At 45.4% G+C, this 20,991-nt stretch overlaps 1 protein-coding gene across 2 annotated transcripts in view; it reads right to left on the bottom strand.

The window, feature by feature from the left end:
- Window positions 1-20,144, bottom strand: part of FAM168A (family with sequence similarity 168 member A) — a 345,391-nt gene extending 325,247 nt beyond the window's left edge. For both annotated transcript variants that reach the window (XM_069203838.1, XM_069203839.1), the window contains exon 1: window positions 19,880-20,144. The gene's annotated coding sequence lies outside the window, so the exon portion shown is untranslated. The remainder of the gene's footprint in view (window positions 1-19,879) is intronic.
- Between the last annotated feature and the right edge of the window lie 847 nt (window positions 20,145-20,991).

Genomic DNA, 20,991 nt, shown 5'->3' with positions numbered 1-20,991 from the left:
GCAACCTGAAAGAGTAGCTTAATGTAGTAAAGCAGCCCTCCTCTCCAAACCTTGAGGTTCAGTCACCCAAAAATGGACCAGAATTATCTCCATCCTTCAAGCAATCACTCAACACAGTGCAATCCTTCCTCCCGGTTGGGTCACCCAGCAGATCTGAACCTCTTAAGCAGGGAAACCTTCCCAACCGCCACAGAAATACCTCTATTTAAGGGTCCAGTTCCACCATGCCTCACTCCGTTCTACAGCACACAGCTTGGCAGGATTCTAGCTAAGTACATAGAGAGAACCCCAGGGCAGTCTTGGCCTATCACCCATCACCAGCACTCAGGGAGATTAAACCTCGCGACCCCTGCTCCTTCTGGGCTAAACTCCATACTGACATCACTGCACCGGCACAATCCCCGTCTCCCATCTAACTTGCACAACCACTTTGGCACAATGACCCATACAATGAGCATGCGAAAGGGAACTACTTGCATATGAAGCATTCATACAAAGCAACCCCTATCATGTGCATCTCAGTCCTCCTGTTTAAAAACATGCAAGTAATATGACAAGGGCGCTACCTGAGACCAGAATATTGCTAATGACTCAGGATCAGGCATGCCACATTTTGGCATTTTTGAGAAAGACAGTTTTGCTATCTGAGCAGGAGACCCGCTCAATAAAACTGAGTAAGCACTCCTAAAGTAGGGTCCACGGTTGTTACTGTAGGGAAGAAAGTCACAATAGACGGGTAGTAAGCACACATGTAGAATCTCATTAGAGACACACCCTTTCTTTCCCACTCTCGCAGAGAGAGCCCCATCCGAAATACAAATGGTACAATTAGTAACTGCAGATTGTAGATACAAAGATAGTAGCCTTCAATTATTTTCTCTCACAGTCTTTCCTCTGCACGTCCCCTCTCCAGACTGTTTCCTTCTTACATGTCAACACCCTATTTAAATTCCATACACGACTATCCGCGGTACAGATTGAATTGTATTTTTTTTTTTTTTTTTACTGACTGCAATTGGCTTGGAGGATTTATTTAGAGCTGTCCTGGCTAACCCACTGCACTAATTAATATGCAGAGGGCCAGTGTGCTGCAGTATTAGAACCGTGTGTGTGTGGTTAGAGGAGTGCGTTTGCACGCTGGTGTACCGCTGCTCGCTTTAGAATTATAACAACACAGCTTGAATTAGTCAAGCAAAATCATGTCTACGCCTCCATAACTGCACCCTCACCATTATTAATTCCCATGCACTTCCTCCGATTCTTCCATGCATGCCAATAAGGTGTCTTTAGCTAAGCTAGTCTTAAGGTTAACATCCAGGTGCAACTTGGCAGTGCAAATATCAGGTTCACCCCTTCCATGCACAGCTCCTCTTCCTGGACCAGAAAATCCTCAGGGTCCATTCAGTGCATTTGTAAAGCTTTATTTCTAAGTCTGTTGAAATGTGAAAACCTAGAGCTAACTCAAGCCTGTTACTAATAGAAATAGTCATGAGTTTCAACTAAATCTCCTGGAGACTAAAGTCATTATTTTCTACAGTGCTTCAGCAGCCACTCTAACATGAGCAATGGACCAGTAATTTGTGGTTCATCCGTGGGAGCAGGAGACCTTTTCTAACTGAGGCAAGCAGGGCAATTTAAAAAACTCATGAGACTACAGAATGATCTAAATAGGGATCGATAGTCTCCAGCAGCACAGGGCGGCTGATACCTGGAATTAAAGTGTTCAAGACAAGGGACTAAAGAATATCCTTAACAGGTTGCAGATAATCGGCTGCTTTACCACATTTAGGAGACATGGTCAAAACGTTCCAGGGTCATCCTAACAGTGGATACTTCTATACAAGTATGAAAAGCTCTAAAGAGTCCATGTGGGTCAGACCTTGCATCAGATCCAGTGGTGACCTAGGCCCAATACTGGCCAATGAAACATGAGCCACTCAGCCCAGTCCTTACAACCCAGCATCAGCTGTACACAAAGGTAAATTGTGAGCCATAAACCCACTGGAGTCTTCACTTTCAGTGCATAAAAGACTATTATGGAGATGGCCAGGATCACTCTTCCTCAAACAAAATACAAACACAGGGTATCAAAGTACAAACGAGAGGTAAACTCAAACTAGACACTGAGTGCCACATTCTTCATTCCACACTACTATTCCATAAACAAACATAACCCAAAACCTAACAAATAACCACACCAAACGAAAGAGAAAAAAATATTTTACGTATTTACTGTATGTGTAAATGCAGCTGGAGCAGCCTCAGAGTGCTGTATGCATATGGTATAGAAAAGGGAACGCAGGCACAAGAGAAGATTTGGAGAAGAAACAAGGAGCCTGTTGCAGTTCTGTATGACTACATAAGATTCCAAGTGACTTCAATGGGCAGAAGAGGTAAGTCTAAGGAGGAGTGCACTTTACCATGCGCATGTAAGATTGGGAGGGTGAATACGGTCTTAATCGTCTTTTGGAGTGGAGATGAAGATACATTACCACAACAGCAAAGAAAATTTGGATCACTGGCCTCCTCATTCACCAAGAATCGCCAGTGTATCCTGTCGAGTATTGGTGATGGAGAACACTGAATTTCTTCAGCTCCCTACTATGGCATACAGCTCCCCTATTCTGCATGGCGAGAGGCATTTTGGAAGTAATATGGAAGAGGATGGTTGGGGTGCTACACAGGAGATTACTGAGCTACTCTGTATTATTTGACTTTTCCAGTTCCAAGAGGAGTGTTTTTATCCTCTTCAGGATTGCGATTTAGGAGAGTGGCGAGGAACTGGTTGCCACTGGATTACACTTTTCCCAGCGAGGCATCCTTTATGCCTGTGGTCTACATGGTACCTGCTTAATAGACTTACATTGCACGTAATAGAAACTGAATTATTAATCAGTGATGAGAGATGCTGTGGTACTCATTTATCAACCTCAATATGAAGTCTTCTTCTGGCTGCTTAAACTTGGCAAAGCACTTCCTCGTCTGCACTTCACTGCGAGAATAGACACCTGGGCATGTGCAAGAAGAGAAAGATATAAAACGGGGACCATCCTCCCTGTTTAAAAAAAAACAGGTCAAATGCTAAAAAGGGGGCAGAGGTAAGGAACAAAAAGAAAAAGAATAGCAGCTGCACAGCGGGGGGGGTTAACTGCTTAAAGAGCAAAAGGAGGCAGACAAAAACAAGAAGTGCCTAGGAAGCCAAACATGGGCTCACATCCGGGAGGAAGCCCTGCCTCCGTGTCAGCAGGGCCCATCCCCTTCCCTTAAACTGGCTGCTCTTTCCTACGGCTGTTCAGGAGCTCAGGAGATAGATGGACAGCAATGGGGAAATAATGGTACATTAAGGGTCTTGGAAAACAAGTCACCCGGAAGAATTGGGAAGGGGACATTGGAAAAAACAGAAGAGACAACAGTTTTACCATGCGAACCTCAATGATGTGGGTAAGATCCTCGTAGTGGAAAGTCCTACAACCTTCAACCTCGGATGGATGAGTTGCTAAGTGGACCTGCTAGGACTCGAACCTGCGACTTTAGGATTATGCACCAGTATTAGCAATTGATGCATTAGTCCACTAAGAGCATTATTATGATTCGTGAAAACGTTACCATGAACATTGTACAGGGCTTTGGATTTACAGAATGACCAAACTGGTGAACGGCTGGGGATCACAATGATTTCCTGTAAACCTGTGGGGGTCTTTAAAATACCTCAGCACTGTTGTAAAACGATGCAGAGGTTAAAGTAACGTAGAACCCACATGAGGAGTCTCAGGAGTATGTTGTAAGCACGTGGCATCAGTAAGGGGTTGCAAGACAGAAGTGAAACAGCCCACGCTCGGTTCAGCTTCTGACGAGTTGCTGTTCTCCCCAACAATGCCTCACACACCTTGTAGTCCCAACTGTCTTCACACAATAACATTGTGCAAGTCCGCAGAAAACATTTTGCAACTTTTAGACATATTTTTCTGCTTTCTCTCTTTGTCGCAATACACTGTCACCCAGGACAATAATGGAGTTCAAAAGCGTGGACGTCGATTCACGAAAATGACTGTGGTAACGAAAGTGACAACTCACCCTCTGACCCTCTCGATGACGTCACGGGTCCCACACTTAGGCCATCCACAGCCTCCTCCTTGCTTCCGTGTGGAAGCGGTATAAAGTAAACAGGACTTACAGTTCTATTTGATTTTAATTTCTACCATTGCTTTCATAGCCCTCGACAGAGTGGGGAAAGACAGTGCCAGGAGGCCTTGTCTAGTCTGAAACCCAACAGTAAAAACAAAATGCTATAGACCACACATAGTATCAGAATCAATCAATCCATCAATCACCAGAACAGGTGCTCTGGGGCTTAACTCTCTAAAGAACCAACCTCCTTAAACACACAAAAGAGGTAAAGTATACTGTTCTTTCACCCCGGAGCTGCCATGGTGGGTCTCGAGCCCTGGGCACCTTGTTACCTAGTAACCGCATCACCGCACGGAGCCCAAAGAAAGATGGCCGTCTGCAGGGCTAATTACTCATTCTTTCGGAACACAATGCAGCACACCATTCAGGAACAGGAAGGGTCGACAAAGCAGGACGTCTTAGAAATTAGGCGCACAAAACCTCGTGGCAAAGCAAATACTTTCACCTTTATTTTCTTAGGAACTGGAATCGCAACGCCTTGGAGTCTTGCAATTTGCACCATTAATTAAATACACATCCCATTAAACAACTTTTAGTAGCTCAAAAGTGTTATTGTCTCTTTTCACCTGCTGAAGCAAAGAGGGTCAAAACAAAATGACCCATTAGCTGAGGCAGCAATTTACAAGAAATTACAGTTTCAACCACAGCCTTGTTTCGTGCAGAAAGCACTGGCAGAGGACCGGACAGCCCTTTCTTACCCAGGCTAGACGTAAACCACTAATAGGTCTGCCAAAGCACAATGGGGCTTTCTAACAAAGGCACTCTGGGGTACGTAAAGCAGTGCTCCGCTGTATTTTTTTTTATGTACTGTTGCATGCATTTGTGAATTGACCTAAAAACATCTAAAATGAGAAAAATATTGGCAATATTCTGAGACTATTAATAGATAAATAGGACAAATAGAAAGGGCTGTGCCCTCTTTCCACTTTTACTAAAAGGGAGTTGGACGTTTACGGGTGGAGTCACAAAGGCATGTAAGAGTTCAGAACACCTGTCAAAGGCCCCGGTCCTACATGGAGCAAGAATGGCATGTACACTGCTGGTCTATTTCCAATTTTGGTCAGGCAATATATGAGTTAGCAATGGTGGATTATGACGAAGTGTTTCATAGACCGTATAACCACCAGACATGCTGCAGTTCATGCACGATTTGTTTCTAGGGCAATCTTCTGGGTGAGACTGTGGTGCACAACGGGTCACAACTGATCTTGTTAGAAATGGCCGTATTCATGATGGGGTCAAGGGTGAAGCATGTTAAAAATCCTAGAGCCACCAATGGACTCAGACTCAATGAGAACTTTAACAGGGTCATGAACAATAACTTCTGTTTGACTTTGGCAAGGGGTTTAAGCTGGAAAGAGATGTTCAGGACTTGTAACCGGAGCCTATGTCGCATGCCAACACGTGTGGTCCCATCTGTGAGGTTGAGGCTACAACATGGAGGCACCAAAATGAAAAAGGTATGGATGGATTGTGGACAGGTGCAGGGATGAAAGAGTGTGAGATGGAAAGGAGAAGGTCCGTAGCTCAAAGCAGGTATGATGGGAAGGGAAGAAGGCTGGTTTGTTGAAGAAGAATGTAGATAATAAGGTGAGTCAAAACGACAAGTCACCATCACAAAGGACCATTAAAATGTATAGACCAGGGTTCTGCAAAGTCGGTCCTGGAGAGCCGGGTCCATACCAGGTTTTTAGCATATCCACATTTAGAAAAAAGATGTTTCAGAAATCTACATTTTTCTAAATGTGGATATGCTAAAAATTAGCATGGATCTGGCTTTCCAGGACCGACTTTGCAGAACACTGGTATAGACGCAAACTGCACTTCAAGCGTGAGGTTGTGAAGCTGGAATATGGGAAGATGCATAAATGAAAGGAAATGTTGACTGCAGGGCATAGTATGTGTATGGATTTGTGATGGGGAAAGGTATCTAAGGAGAGGAGAAGTGATGGCCCTCCGTGTGATGAAAAACAGGCTTTCTGTTAGAGAGCCTTCTTTACTAAAACATTTGTGGGAAGGATAGGAGTGGAATAGATCGAGTTACTGTGTTTGATGGCTGTGGGGTGAGAGAGGGTTGGGATGAATATGTCTGGATGGGATTTTAGGTTTGGGATTGGATTGTTTTATAGGGTTGGGATGTTGGGTTATGGCTGGGGATAGGGGAGTGTGTGGGCTGATGGTTGATGAGTTTTGGAGAGGTGCTATGGGTGGAGAGCATGATATTATAGGAAATTGCGTAAATGGCCATTCTCGGCCCCAAGGGAATGTGGCACTGAAAAAGTAGCACAAACTGCACCGCTCAAGTTGGTTTTGCTAAGGCTGGTTTCAGGGCTTCAGGGCTGGGGTGCTGCCAGTGTGAGGGCACAGGGTTGGTGAGGGAGATGCTGGTTTTAGGGCCAAGGACTTGAGGTTGCGTGTGTTTGAGGGTTTGGAGTCAGATCAGGGTTGCTGTGTTTAAGATTAGAGAATATAGGGTTTTTGGTGTTTCATGGCTGGGATGGGTGTTTGTGTTAGGGCTTAGGGTTGTGACGAGTGTGGACTGAGGGCTGCTCTGTTTTAGGGTTGGAATGGCCAGGGTTCCTGGGTTTTAGGGTTCAGGGCTAACGAAAACTATCATCAGCCTTCTGAGGGGCCCCTTGTACCCCTGAAAACCAGACCTGGTTGCATCATTAGAAAATATATATTGCCTCTGTATAGCGCTTTCAGTTTGGACGAGAGCCACAGGGGAACTTGAGCTTCTAGGGCCACTTGTTCTTGGGTAATCCACTGGGAGTAAATGTGTGCCAATAAATGAGCACATCACTTCCCTTATAACAACTTCCTTCACAAGGACAGGGAAGCCCTGAACAAGAACCCTGATGACAATCCTCATCCTCAACCTACCATCTGAAGAAAGAAATTGCCTCTCTGTGTTCTCTCAGGGGTCTGCTGCCTGGAGATCCACTTTTGCTCTCTATCTCCTCATTCTTATCTCAAAATCTGCCAAATGAATCTCTGCCCCCACCACCATCGCCCTAATCTTTCCCAGCCATGCCTTCATTGCGGACATGGACTACCCCATTTTGTTCGGTGTATAAACAATGGTGTATGGTGTTCCAGCATCTTCATCTGGCCCTTCAGCAACTCACACACGGACGTCAGTTCCTTCTTCCTCTGCAATGTATTTCTTCCACCTTAAATGTGATGTAAATTATTCCTGCATTATGCACTTTCAGTTTTTATCCGACTTGCCTTGCTTGCTAAAATGCTCACACTGTTACCAAACACTGCCCAGCCCCATCTGGGCCCAGTTTGACAGATTATTATACGTTAAGGCTCTCCTCCAATATTGTTCTATCGCACTATCCAGGCCGCATGTGAAAGGCCTTCAGATGCCAGCCCAGGCTAAGCCAGGAGCCAACAGTTAACCAAGGGATCTCCCTTCTCCACTCTGCACCAGCCTGTCTGTACTGTGGACAGACAGGAGCAACTCTTTCAGTGAGCACAGCCAGAACCCACAGACCTCCTCAGATCAGCACCCGCCAAGTTGTTCTAAGGCATTCCAGGAAGAGGATCTTCACAATACTATTATCAGGATCCCAACGTGGAATCACTTCAGTGTGGCAGCCATATGTGCCTCTCTGTGGGTCTCCACAGTTCTGGTGACTTCACTATTGAACTATTGATTGCTGGTACCGCCCGACAAGTGGATATTCTAAGCCATTCAGTGGCCCTCCACAGTGATGCAGCCACCTTGTATGCTACCGCCATCAGTCTGCCCCTGTCCTCACCCCAAGTTCATTCTGAGGAAGCTAGCTCACAGGCAGTGCAGCTAACTTCCTTTCTTCTCTCACTTCTTGGTTCCGCTCAGCCTGAAAGAGTTTGGATAAAAAATATAAGGTCACATAAAGCCTATTGCGGCTATCTTGCAACTGCAAGTTTCTGAAACTTGGAAGCCAGTGACCATCGGCTCTCCTAAGCATCATCAGCGCCTGGTGCTGACAATTATCCAACTATCTAACAACTACTCCCAAATGAGAGCTGTGAGCAGAATTGTGTTCTGTTCTACTCTGTACTCAGAGGTCCAGTGTTAGAGGAGAAAGCAGAGATCAGAAAACCTTATCAGAGGATTGCATATTGGCTCTAGGGAAAGGTGATGGAGGAAATATTCCCCTTTACTCTGTCCTGGAGATTTTCACAAATGGGTCCAGAAATATAATTCTGCCATTAACCTATAAAACGCAGTTTATTCAGAGCGTGAGCCAACAAACAGATTGTAAAGCCAGAGGGCATGACCAGCCACATAAGGGTATTGGAAGCTTCCAAACCTCTACCTACAGATACCTCTGATATTATTACATTAATTGGTTAACGGCCCAACCCCATTTCTAGCTCCTCAAAATTGGTCAAGGGGGTGGATCCTACACAGCTGGACCTGCATCTGGAGCAGAGTATTCATCGCTCCCAGCTATGATTAAGTACTCTCCATCTCGTCTGTCGGTCGCAGAGGACTGTGCATACACAAAAATCAACCAGGAGACCCCTTGCGGCAAATTATCGGTAAGAATGCCAATAAACGTAAACATTGAGCTGAGAGTGCAACTGGGCTCAGAAGTGGGACATTTTACATGAGGGATGCCCAACTTTTTCTATGACGAGAGCTACCTCTGATCAATAAAAGTCATCCATGGAGACCACATCCTATACATTTACAATTGTGATCACTCCATGTAGGATTACAGATGACGGTGACTCTCTGCAGCCCTGAACTCAAGAGATTCTTCTCTTTTACCACCAGTTATTGTTCCCTGCCCATGAGTTCATTTACTCAGTGTGACGGATGAGAGAAGGGCCTGAGAAACGAGCAATTTATTTGCAACTCTGCTAGAATGAAAGCAGAGACAGCTGGACATGTTTCCTGCCCTTCCACTGCCCTGTATTGTCAGTGTGTGTATGTGCTGGCATGTAGCACTTCTAGTGGCTTGGCTGACTGATTACAAAGGTGTCTGAAGAGGACCAGCTCTACATCCTTCAATATGCCAAACCCTCGGTATGAATTACCGGGATGGGCTTCACTTGCACAACTATTTCAAAAGATGCTAGTGCACATCAGTAGCTCCTGAGCTACTCCTTGGAGAACCCTGTTTTATAGGCACTGTTGTGGAGCAAGCTACTTATGACTCTGCTACCAAGCAGGGAGTGAATCTACTGGTATACATTTGCCTAAAAGTGTCCCCTCCACTAGGAGGGCTAATAGTAAATATCTTGCGTTTACTGGACTATACATCCCTACTTTTTACAGAAAATGTTTCCAAGTGTTGTCCTACATTGTTTATTCATAAGCGTTGATACATGGTGTATGGTCTGTGGGCCCAGAGCAGTCTCCTCTCGTGAAGATTTGCTGCATGACCCCCGCCTATGCTATCTGTATGTCTTGTCTCCTATCTGTCCCATGCTAGACAGACACCCTCTTCCACTCAGCCACATCTTAGGCTGGAGGGTTCCTAAACCCAGTGCTTTAAATGGAAAAATAGAAGTGCAGGTACTCTGTAATAGAGTACCTGCTTGTTTCTGAGAAGTGCCGGTACTCTCCAATTAAAAGTATTACGTTTTTTCTTGAGATATGCCGGTACTCTCCCTCTCAAAATAAAAAAGTGCTGGTACTCAGTACCGGAGAGTACCGGCCCATTTAAAGCACTGCCTAAACCCAAATTCTCTTTTACACATCAACCCCAGTATAAACAATTAGGTACTACACAACACTCCTCTACAGCACTAACTTTTAACCATGCTGAACAACAGCCTCACTGGTGTACAACATGGTTAAAACACATTGGCAAAGGCAATAGCGCTTGCACAGGTGAAACATAGTGGCTTTGCCAGTGCTTGGTTTCCGTAAGAGACCGGTCTGAGCAGAAAATGTGTCTGAAAAATATATGTTCTGCTCAAACTAGTCTCCTGCGGTATCCCGCATAACTTTTCAATGTGAGATATGCCTTTGACTGAAGAAAAAAAAAAGATATTTGAGATACTTGGATAAAACTATTTAAGTACCTCGCGCACTTCTGCACAAATATCCTGAATTTTTGTGGAAACAAATTTTGCAGATTATGCACAGACCAACCCAACACCCGGAACCAATGCCACACATTAAGTACGGGCCCAGGGAAAGACTAAAGTACAAAATCAAAACATCCTGACCATAGCTTCATTGCTAGTACCTGTCTAGGCCCTGGTGTAATTCAACACTAGTTGGAGTATACAAGAGGTATTACGAGGACGAACATGTGCAACATCCATCATACACCAACATCAACGCTGCAGCAAATCGACAAACCAGCACAAGAAAGGAGAAACGTTTTATGCTGTGCGTATGACTAGGATAGCAAACATGCCGACAAGATTAGTCATTTCATTAAAACAGGCCTCTGAGCTCAAAGGAGGCCTGTGCCGCCCCGCCATGTCCCAGAGAGGCTTTGGACTGGGTGCACGTGAGGTCAGAGCTGCAGGGCCAGGGAGCCGATGCCAAAAAGGCGGGAAGGGCAGCGTGCGCCTCACGGTGAGAGGAGGAGGGAGTTTCTGAAACAAAGTCACTATCATCCACATCAGACCATGGTTTAACTGATGATGAGCGTGCACTAATTAATGCCGACCAAAAATGTCAAAATAAATTTGTTGCTCGTAGCGCTCCCGTATCAATTATTTAGTTTAAAACGCAAGACGGCACACGTCTATTGGCGGTGCTTCAAATGGGATTACAATGTGCAGGTACACACCGAATTAGGCTGCTGGTGTGGGGGCGGGGCCAGTGGGCGTGGCCAGAATGCGGAACTAGGGTGACCAGGGGTCCCGGATTTCCCCGGACAGTCCCGGTTTTTAGAGGACTGTCCCGGTGTCCCGCTTCTCTTAATTTTAAACAAATGCCCCGGGTTTTGAGACAAAGGTCAAATTATTACATAAAAGTCCCGGTTTTGGGGACAAACGTCAGATTATCTAGGGAAGCATACGTTCAAGGTATGCTCTCCTTTAACAGACGCCTACAGACTATGCAATAATTAAAGTAGTTTATCTGTTACTATGAGGCAACGCAGTCCCCTTTCTGCTCCCAGCAGAGAGACGGAGTTGGGGGGTGGGGGGGGCAGAGAGAGGTGGGTGGGAGGTCAAGCCATAGCTAATTTTGTATATATAGTCTTGTAAGTGTGTGTGTGTGTGTGTGTGTGTGTGTGTGTGTGTGTGTGTGTGTGTGTGTGTGTGCGCGCGCATACACACACACAAACATGTATAGGCACACATTTACAAAGCTACGCAAAAAAACGGGACATGCCAGATATAAAAGTGAGTGTAAAGTCGTTAGTCCTTCTTTTATGTCTGACCTGTCCCGGTTTTTGCTCCTCAAAATCTGGTCACCCTAACAAGGTAGGAACATCTAATGAGATCTAAATGAACTGAAAAGGTTTCAGTTCTGAAAATATAACTTTGTGAACTAGACACTGTAGAATCTGGATGGAGTAGTGGTTTCTGGAGTTTGACAATGCATCTCATTCTCCGCTATACACCATTTTACTGTGAGATAGTTGCATAATTTTTCTCCCCTCTGATATCCTTCATCTTCCACAGAATCTCCATCTAAGTGGCAGTCTTTTAACTCTCACATTATCTCCATCTATAGGACAGTCTGGCTTCACCTCCTCTTCACACTGCCCTCTCACATGCACAAACATGTACACGACCACTCTCTCTTCTCACCCGTAAATGCAACATTTTACTTTTTGATGTTGTCAATATTTCATCTGCTGTATACCTCCTTCACACTTACAAATTATAATTAAACCTGGAACTACTGCTCCGTACAATCCGCCGAGATGCAAAGAATTGGATGTGCATGTTGTCTGAACACCTTTGTGACCAACTGGCAAGCACCATGAGAATTTCACACTTCCTTTATCAAGTCTAAAAGCGTCTGATCTCATCACACTGGGAAGATGTGCGCCATTCTCTCATTTAAATTTTTAGGCTATTATCTTCTGACCCTTCTACAAGTCTTTTTGTTCTCTTCTCTGAGTCCCTTATGTTATCCCTTTTCCCTTTATCCCCCGCTCCTCACCTCCAATTTCAGCAAAGGCTGGTCCTCCTATCGAGGGGCAGTCGCCAAAGGGACATGAATATAGTGCGCCCTTTCGCATCCATTTCAAGCCCCTCTAAGCCCTGGCTATACCAGATTAGGGGGAATCCTTGTGTACACTGGAAGTTTCAAGGCTGCATAAAATTAGGCTTCCAAACTGGTTGGTTTTTCCCTGGCATGGCCTCTCTGGCAAAAGCAGTAACCCACTGAACTATCTAATTTATATGCACTTCTGTAATCTGCATGGTACACTTTCTTTTCAGCAGGCATATGAACCCTCTGCACTACTTTATGAGGAGTCAAAACTTTTATAGATAAAACTCCATCTCTCTCCAGCAGGCCCATTAATAACCAGAGTTATCTCAACATTTTCATTGTAGTCTGAAGATTTCTGAAGGCAAGGAATTCCCCCACAGGTGCTTATAACTCTATCATATATTTAAAAACACAGCACCCCAGAGGTCAGCCCTTGGAGTGGTGGCAAGAGTTGCGCCACCCTAAAGTAGGGTGACCAGATTTTGAGAAGCAAAAACCGGGACAGGTCAGACATAAAAGTAGGACTGAAGTCTTTAGCCTTGCTTCCGCAACTGGACTATCCCATTTTTTGCTTAGCCTTGTTAAGTAAATGGGTTTGTGCATGCTCCAGGGATGTAAATCTTGTAAATGTGTGCATATATATACACACACACACACACACACTTACAAGTAAATTATATGTACACACACAAGACTACATTACCATTAGCAATGGCAGGACCTGCGCCCCATGCGCACTCCTCCCCACTCTGTACTTTTGCTGGGAGCAGGCACCTGCTGTGCTGTCTGGCAGAAACAGATGCATTACTTACATAATTTCATACTTTAGCAGTGCTTGTGAAAAGGAATGCATACCTTTCAATTCTGCTTCGCAGGATGATCTGTCCATTCTCTCAAAAACCGGGACATTTATCTAAAATTAGCAAAAGCTTCAGGACTCTGGGACCACCCCCCCCCCCCCGAAAACTGGGACTGTCTGGGGAAATCCAGGATGTCTGGTCACCCTAGCCTAAAGCGTCCTCGATCTGCCTGCTGCGGGACTGCAGGCCCTTGCCGGGCTTGGCTATATTTGTTTGGTCCTCTTGGTTTGGTGGTGGCATTCGTGCTCACAGCTGAAGTGGCAAAGAAGAAATGGAACAGCCACTGGAAACTGATCTCTTGAAGGGACTCCCTTCCTTTACACCACACTGCAGCAGCCAGGATGACATCATGAGCCTCATTTAATGTAGTGGCTCCTCCATGGAAATGGTCATGGACGCGTACCATATAGTGGACATGCTGTACTTTTTGACATAACCATTTCACCCAAAACTAAACATGCCCTAGTCAATACCAGTACTCTCCTCAGTCCTGGAAAAGTTCCGATACTCATAATGAAGAAAATCAGCAGTGTCTAGACTCAGTACCTGTGAGTACCCGCCCATTTAAAGCACTTTCTACTTGCAAACTGCACGTTCATTTGAGGGTCTCTCAGGGCTAATAGCAGAATTATACTGGGAGACAACTCAAAGCTGCTGATGTTATCGACCTCAGGAGGATGAAGGGCCAAAGCAGCTCAATCGTGATTCCTGTTATCATGAAGTCAACAAAGACACTGTTGCAGTGGACTCATAAGTCTACTGAGCCACCCGACTCTAGGTTAGCATAGCTTACATTCTAAAGTAATTATAATTAGGGCTCCCTGTTTTCCGTTTTTACTATTTTTTACAAATAAATACAGACATAAAGCATCGTTTCCTGTCTGTATTTATTTTTAAAAGCAGACAAACACAAATAATTTGGCTTCTTTTGAGTGACTCTCCATGCTCAGATTAATGACTTTCAGGCCATGAGCTATACATATTGGCAGCAAGGGGAGGTACAAAACTCTATGAGATTTGCTTAAATTAGTGCAAATCTCAACATGTATTTGTGCTAACTTTTTTATGTGGTTTTATTATTTTTGGCTGTGTAATATGCTGACAGACATCGAAGTATGAGTGCACGTTTATCCATTACGTTGAAAACGTTATTACCTCATAGGTTTACAAAACAAAAAGTAAACATGGATATATACAAATAAGATGGCCAAAAAATTAAAAAGTATACAGACGGAAATATTTTAAAGAAATCTCATAAAACTGGGAGCCTTAATTATAAAGCACGGATATCTACTGTCTAATTGTAACAAACACAAACAGCATTGGGTACAGATTTCCCAAAATGTTGGCACTAGCAGCAAAAATGATATAGTAAAAAAGTCTCGAGCACAGAAATGTTTGTTACATTTGATCTTTCCTACTGACTGCTCGCCAAAAAACATCCACCACACAGTAGTTATTCAGTAACCAATAATATGCTAAGTAGAAGGGGTCGGTGACCTACAATCAGATAATAGGAATGAGTGTCTAATGTGGAAAGAAACGTATTCTATAAACTGTGAGGTCTGCTCTAATGAAGCAATTATATTCATGTTAATATGTATGAAGTGTAAAACCCCTAACTTCTAAGGGTGACAGGACAGTGCAGAAACTATATAAAACAGTAAATAAAATATACTATATTTTGCCTTTGCAAATGTCCATCTACAACAGCATTTCAGTAGAGTGCATCATGCAACTGCAGACCAATAACCGTAAATTTACTAGAACACTGGAGTTTACTTATTAAGGAATTTTTATATAGCACGAACAATATCCAAAAGTGCCAGAGCGCTTTAAAGTAGACATGTTACATGGAAGTTACAGAGGGTTCACGAGTGACCAAATATAGTTATGTAAGCTCGAGACTAACAAAAAGGTAAATGATCACAGAAAAAGGAACGCAGTTGTACAATAAGTATATACAGCAGTGAAAAGTTTGTTAGCACCTGATAAAGTTGAGGTAGAAAGGTAAGCGAACATGTACAAAATGGAGGTGATTATCGCGACTATCCCAGCTAAAATATCGTCGAAAGAGGAGGGCTTTCGGTTCCGTTTAGAAGGCGAGTGAACATGTTCTCAATGGAGGGGATTAGCTGCAACGTCTTGGCCAAAACACAGCTGGGCTTTCAGTTCCGTTTTTAAATGTCCCTTGTTTCTACCAGACAGAAATGTAGGCCTGTTTTAGGAGCAGGTGCTGTGCCGCTGCAGGCAACAGGAGCCTGTCCAGGGGGCAGAAAGCCTGGAGGGGGCTGAAGTGGAACCTAGCGTAGCTTCCTCCATTTGCCATCTCAAGAGCAACCAAGCGCAAAACAGCAAAGCGCCGCAGCGCCCGGGAAGAGCCCCCAGGCGCCCTTGAACTGCGGTATAAATATCTCCCTTGCTCAAGATCTCCCACCCCTCAGATCTGCTCGAAAGGACCCTCCAGCGCGTGCAGAGCCTTATTACAGAGCCCAGGCCGCGTTGACAGGAATAAGCATCATCAATTTTTAATACTTAAAGATAATATTACCTCCTTCGGCATACACTGTGCATTCCAGTACCTGCTCTGCTCTTCTAAGGCAGAGGGACTTCAGAGCAATATACGATTGGCCATAGACCCCTGATGTTAACCCATCACACCTCATACTTTCTCATTTCTAGCTGCAATTCAGGAAGAATCTCAAAACTCCCCTCTTCACAATCGTCCTTTCATAATGAACTCGATCTATCCATTCCCTCCCTCCTCGCCGCACCTTACTGTAATACCCTGTTTCAGATCCCTTCTGTGTATGTGTGTATGTATTCCTGTCCACAGCTCTCGTTGTACACGTCCCACATTTTGGCAATGGATCCTGTTCCTATGTACAGTGTCCTTCCTATTTTTCTTTAATCCTTTCCATTCCCTACTGAGCCCTATGGGGCTAAGTATGTATTAGATAACACCCTCATGTAACATAACATATAGAAGAACAGGGTAAACAAACCATGCTCACTGCGTGTCTATTTCTTCCATTCCCTGACCTATCAGACCACCAGGTATTGCATTCCATAATGAGATAACCAGAGCTCGTGCTCCTCATGCACGACATGAAAACATTTCCCACAAAAGCAACTCCCTTCCAACCACGCACCCTGCATGGTGCATGTTGCTAGCCATGTGGAGAAGCACTTCAGGGCCCCGCATAGTTGCAGTAAGGGTTGTGCAAATGCTAAAATGCAATACTAGGTGGGCTCCAGATTGCACTGCGATGCGGTGCTTTGAAGAACCTTCTGATCCTCGCCATACAACTCGCCTGTGAGTACTCACAGTTCCCCAAACTACAAGGCCACTTCTCCAGAATCTGTAGCTATTCCTCAAATATATGGAGCGGATCTCGCGCCTTCCACGTAAACAAACACAGTCCGGTGCAACCAACCGGTGGGTGTGTTAGACAGAACCACGAGCCCCTGCTCCCAGTAATTCATTTGTTTACAACAGCCTATATGGCCCGGGTGTCCTCGAACACCCCTCTGCAGATCAGCCGACCCTATTATCGTACCCTGAGCAGGAAGGAGGCAGTGCTCGAAATGCCGCAGCATAGCAGGCTGTGTGATTTCAGAAGACGCCAGCACCACGTCCTGCCGCATGCACACAAAGGAGCTCTTATTTCATATTCCATCACTCTGTTCAAATCTGGGGAGTCTTTCAAAATGTTCAGCTCGAAAATCCACCAGCCTGAAGCAGGCTCCATCGGCAGATCGGAAAACCAGATAAATAAGGCTCAGGTAAATATCTAAAACTGAAAACAAGTAAAAAAAAAAAAAAAAAAAAAGCTATCCATTCTTGTCGAGTGTAAGCATTCCAGGTGTTACACGCATTTCCGATGCACCAAAAATAATGCAAAAAAAAAAAAAAAAAAAAAAACTACCAGAAACATAAAGAGAATGAAAATGTTTTTTTTTTTCGGTGCCACAGTGCTCCGATCCCGTTAGACTGTGAAACCAGCCCCGTCACCGACTGCCCTCCGAGTCTTAGAGACAGTCCGCCTCATAAAAGCTCCATTACAGGCCAATAACAACCGTAAACAATCACAGGAAGCCCACTCCAAGAAGGGGGGTAGTGCCTGGACGGGAAAGCAGGTGGTTTTAACCGGTTCCTCGCCATTTATCCACAGCTCCCGTCTCCTCTCTTGCATCAGCTCTTCAGTACCGTACCTTACCCGTGCACTCCACCTCCCCGCTAGTTTTTCAGTCTCCTGACCCCTTTTCTTCAGGCTCTCCCATTTCTAATCCTGCCCACGTTCAGGTATACTTCGGCTGGAGATCAAATACACCCTTTCCCCAGCACATCAAGAGGCCTCATAGGTTGAGGAGGGAGGGCAGCGAGTGCCCCGCGGGATGGACAAGTAACCTTGCAGCAGAGGGGCAGAGATCTGCAAACTGAGGACTGGGAAGTGAGCTGATGTGACATCAAAAGAAAGAATGATGGGAGAGGATGAACACCCAGGGCAGATGGGAGGTTATTTCTCAGGATGGATGAAGTTTGGGTACTGAACTTGCAAAATGCAAGGGAGGCCTGACCTGTGACCTTGTATGGTCAAAGGAGTGGACAGAAAGTATTTGCAGAGCCAAGTGTGGAAGCGACGAGCTGCAATTAATTTTGAGGGCTAAGCAGACCTCAGTCGATGGGAACATCTAGAAGGGAATGCAGGGATCACTGCATAACTGTTCAGGACACATCAAAGCAAAATTGGGTATGTCATTTAACTGGTGGAAGGATCCTGGCATGTTTCTGTGGTATTAGCCCTGGCAGTCGGCTTACCTGGCTGCAACAGGGGATAATTCAGTAGGAGGCTAGGAAGAGCCTGAATTATGGTCTGGAGACCCAGCATAAGAGCAAGAGGAGATAGTACATGAAGTTGAAAGACTCAACGAAAGAATGGGACAACTTGCATGAATGGGTGGGGTCACAAATGAGGTTTGATGAAGACCTATCATGAAAGCCCTGATGACTATTTTGCATGGAAGCTTAGGGATTGCTTGAAGAAAGTTGGGTAACTGGGGGCATGGAGGGTGCAATCACCAGAAAGTAATGGAATCTTGTTTGGTCTGAGGTGAAGGCTTTGGAGGAAGGACTTTGAGTGATAAAGGGATGATTCCCTGCTGAGAGAAAAGGGATAAATAGGGCGGGGGCACAGCCTTTCGTGATTAGGGGAGCAAAAGATGTCATGACGGAGAGGGGAAGGCTATGGCAAGGTGGAGTGAGTGAGATCTGGCATAATGTGGATAAATGGGGAAGGGGAGCGAATTTTGCACATGTTAAGCTGATGCTGGTAACCTAAAGAGGAGGGATGTGGACGGAGGCAGTGAGGCTCTGGTAGGAAGGAGGTGAAGACGAGACATATTAGCGGGTTGGTGTGATGATTTGGAATGAAGAATGGCTGAGATACATGAAATGATGAAGGACAGTGAGGTCCTTCATGATCAGAAAAGTGGGGCCTAGCCTGACACAAGTAGAGTGAGGTACTATAAATATGGCAGAGATAAGTAAGCAAGGTGTTGATGAAACTCCACAAAAGAGCGGGAAGTGATACCTCAGAGGATGGAAGGGGACAAGACAGGATGGAAAGGTGCAAGATCCGAAGGAGGGGCAAGGCTTGACAGGGTCGGGGAGAGGTAGACTTCAGGGGATGGCAGGGATCAAAACCTCAGAGGATGGCAGGGATCACGACCTCTGAGGATGGCAGGGATCACGACCTCTGAGGATGGCAGGGATCACGACCTCTGAGGATGGCAGGGATCACGACCTAGTGGAGGGCGTCAACACCAGACAGGATGGAGGGAGGAAGATTGGACAAGATGGAAAAGGGCAAGACCCGTCAGGATGGAAAACTTTACGGAATGTAATGGACATACCTTATTGGACAGCTGAGGCAAACTTCTTAGAGGATCGAGAAGGTTCTATACGTTGCAACCTCCTGATATGGCAAGAGAAATAACTTACAGGGAGCGGGCCTCACAGCATATAACGAAACACTTCACGTAATGGGGAAACGATAATTGTAGCTTGGAGGATAAAAATTGAATATTTTACCGAATATCACTTAAATTGATCTTTTATTGGTACGTGTACTTTCGCCATAGAAACAGGCCACATGTCTCTCACTGTCCATTAATTGTGGCATTCTCCCCCCACCATTCCTTATTTTACACTTTCCAGAAAATACTAAAATAGTGTGACCTGCTGCACATGTTATCCACATCCAAAACTAAATTCCAACAGCGCGTGCTCCACCCCTCTAAAAATCCCAATAATCCGCGTTGTGCTTATCTAGAAATTCCACCGTGTGTTGATTGTACTCCCTCCCCGCCGCTTCCACAGAACCTAATACTGGGCGAATAAATAAACCGTCTCTCCCCTCCTCTTCCAAACACCCAAGATCCGGTGCCCTCCTGTCGCCACGGCGTGCATCACACCCTCCAGAAGAAATCTGGAAACCCCATGAGTGTGGTGCATCATGCCCTCCCCATCCCCCTCCTGATGCCATGACACTGGATGCATCATTCTTTTCAACACAAGAGAGTGAGTGCACCGACCCGGGGGCGCATTCGAACACCGGCTGTGTTGCTACCCGCGCCCCAAACCACCCCTCGGGAACCATGCATACCCTTCCCCCCCTGCCCCGTCTCTCACCAGCACTCCTGCCGATGGCTCCGCTGCTCCAGGGAGCTTCCGTGGTCCCCTGCTCGGATGCGTCTCTGCTGCAGTTCCCCCGCCCCTCCTCCTCCCTTCTTCGCCGCTCTGTTTCTCTCTGTGCTTGTCCGTGATGCTCAAAGGGAGGCGGGGCGAGGCGTTTTTCTCTGACACCACGCGCACCACGTAAGGAGAGAACGAAGCACGGGACTAGAAAAATTGCCTCCCCGTGCTTATGAACTGCTCGTCCAGGCAATACATGGTCGAGTTTTTTTGCCGTCGAGGCAGCGAAGGCTCCGATTGGCTCCGAGCACGTTCGCGCCCATTGGCTATTTCTGACAATGCGAGGAGCCTGGCAAAACACGCCCACGCTCTTCTGATTGGACAACTATCAGCCCGGAGACTTCCGCGTAACGTGCACAACGATTGCGTGTTATCTTGCTTTTTCTCTGAAGGCATTCAATGTTGGCATGGTGGAGCATCGTCAGAACACCGTCTTGAGTGGGGGTGCTGGGAAAATAGTCAGGGACGGAGAGAAAGACACGTAATAAAACATAACACCGGAACAGAGAATAAAAAAAAAATGGAGGTCAAAATGGAAGGGAGTATGTCCGAGGGGGTAGACACTGGAAGAGGAAGAAAAACAATGGCAGAGGAAAGAAAAAAATAATGGTAGAAAGTAAACAAGCATTGGTAAATGCAATAGTTTTTGCCTTTTTGAAATAATAGTTATTTGTTGTTTTAAATTGTAGCTTGGTGAGTAGTTGTGCACTATAAGTTACTGAAACCTTCTAAAAGTGTTAGGACTTGTTTACTGAGAAAGGCAATAGCCCCTTCGCTGCCAGGCCTTTTCCCCCTCCTGTGCAGAGCCTTTTTTTTTTATATTTGGGGCAGTTTGCGCTTAGGCCCTCATAACTTTTTGTTCACATAAGCTACCCATGCCAAATTTGTGTCCTTTTTTTCCAACATCCTAGGGATTCTAGCGGTACCCAGACTTTGTGGGTTCCCATGAAGGAGACCAAGAAATTAGCCAAAATACAGTGAAAATTTAGTTTTTTTTTAAAAACTGGGAAAAAAGGGCTGCAGAAAGCAGCTCATGTTTTTTTCCCCTG

The sequence above is a fragment of the Pleurodeles waltl genome, chromosome 8 (genome assembly GCF_031143425.1).
Source record: "Pleurodeles waltl isolate 20211129_DDA chromosome 8, aPleWal1.hap1.20221129, whole genome shotgun sequence".
Lineage (NCBI taxonomy): Eukaryota > Metazoa > Chordata > Amphibia > Caudata > Salamandridae > Pleurodeles > Pleurodeles waltl.
The sequence above is the reverse complement of the archived record's forward strand: the minus strand, read 5'-3'. Positions and strand labels throughout refer to the sequence as shown.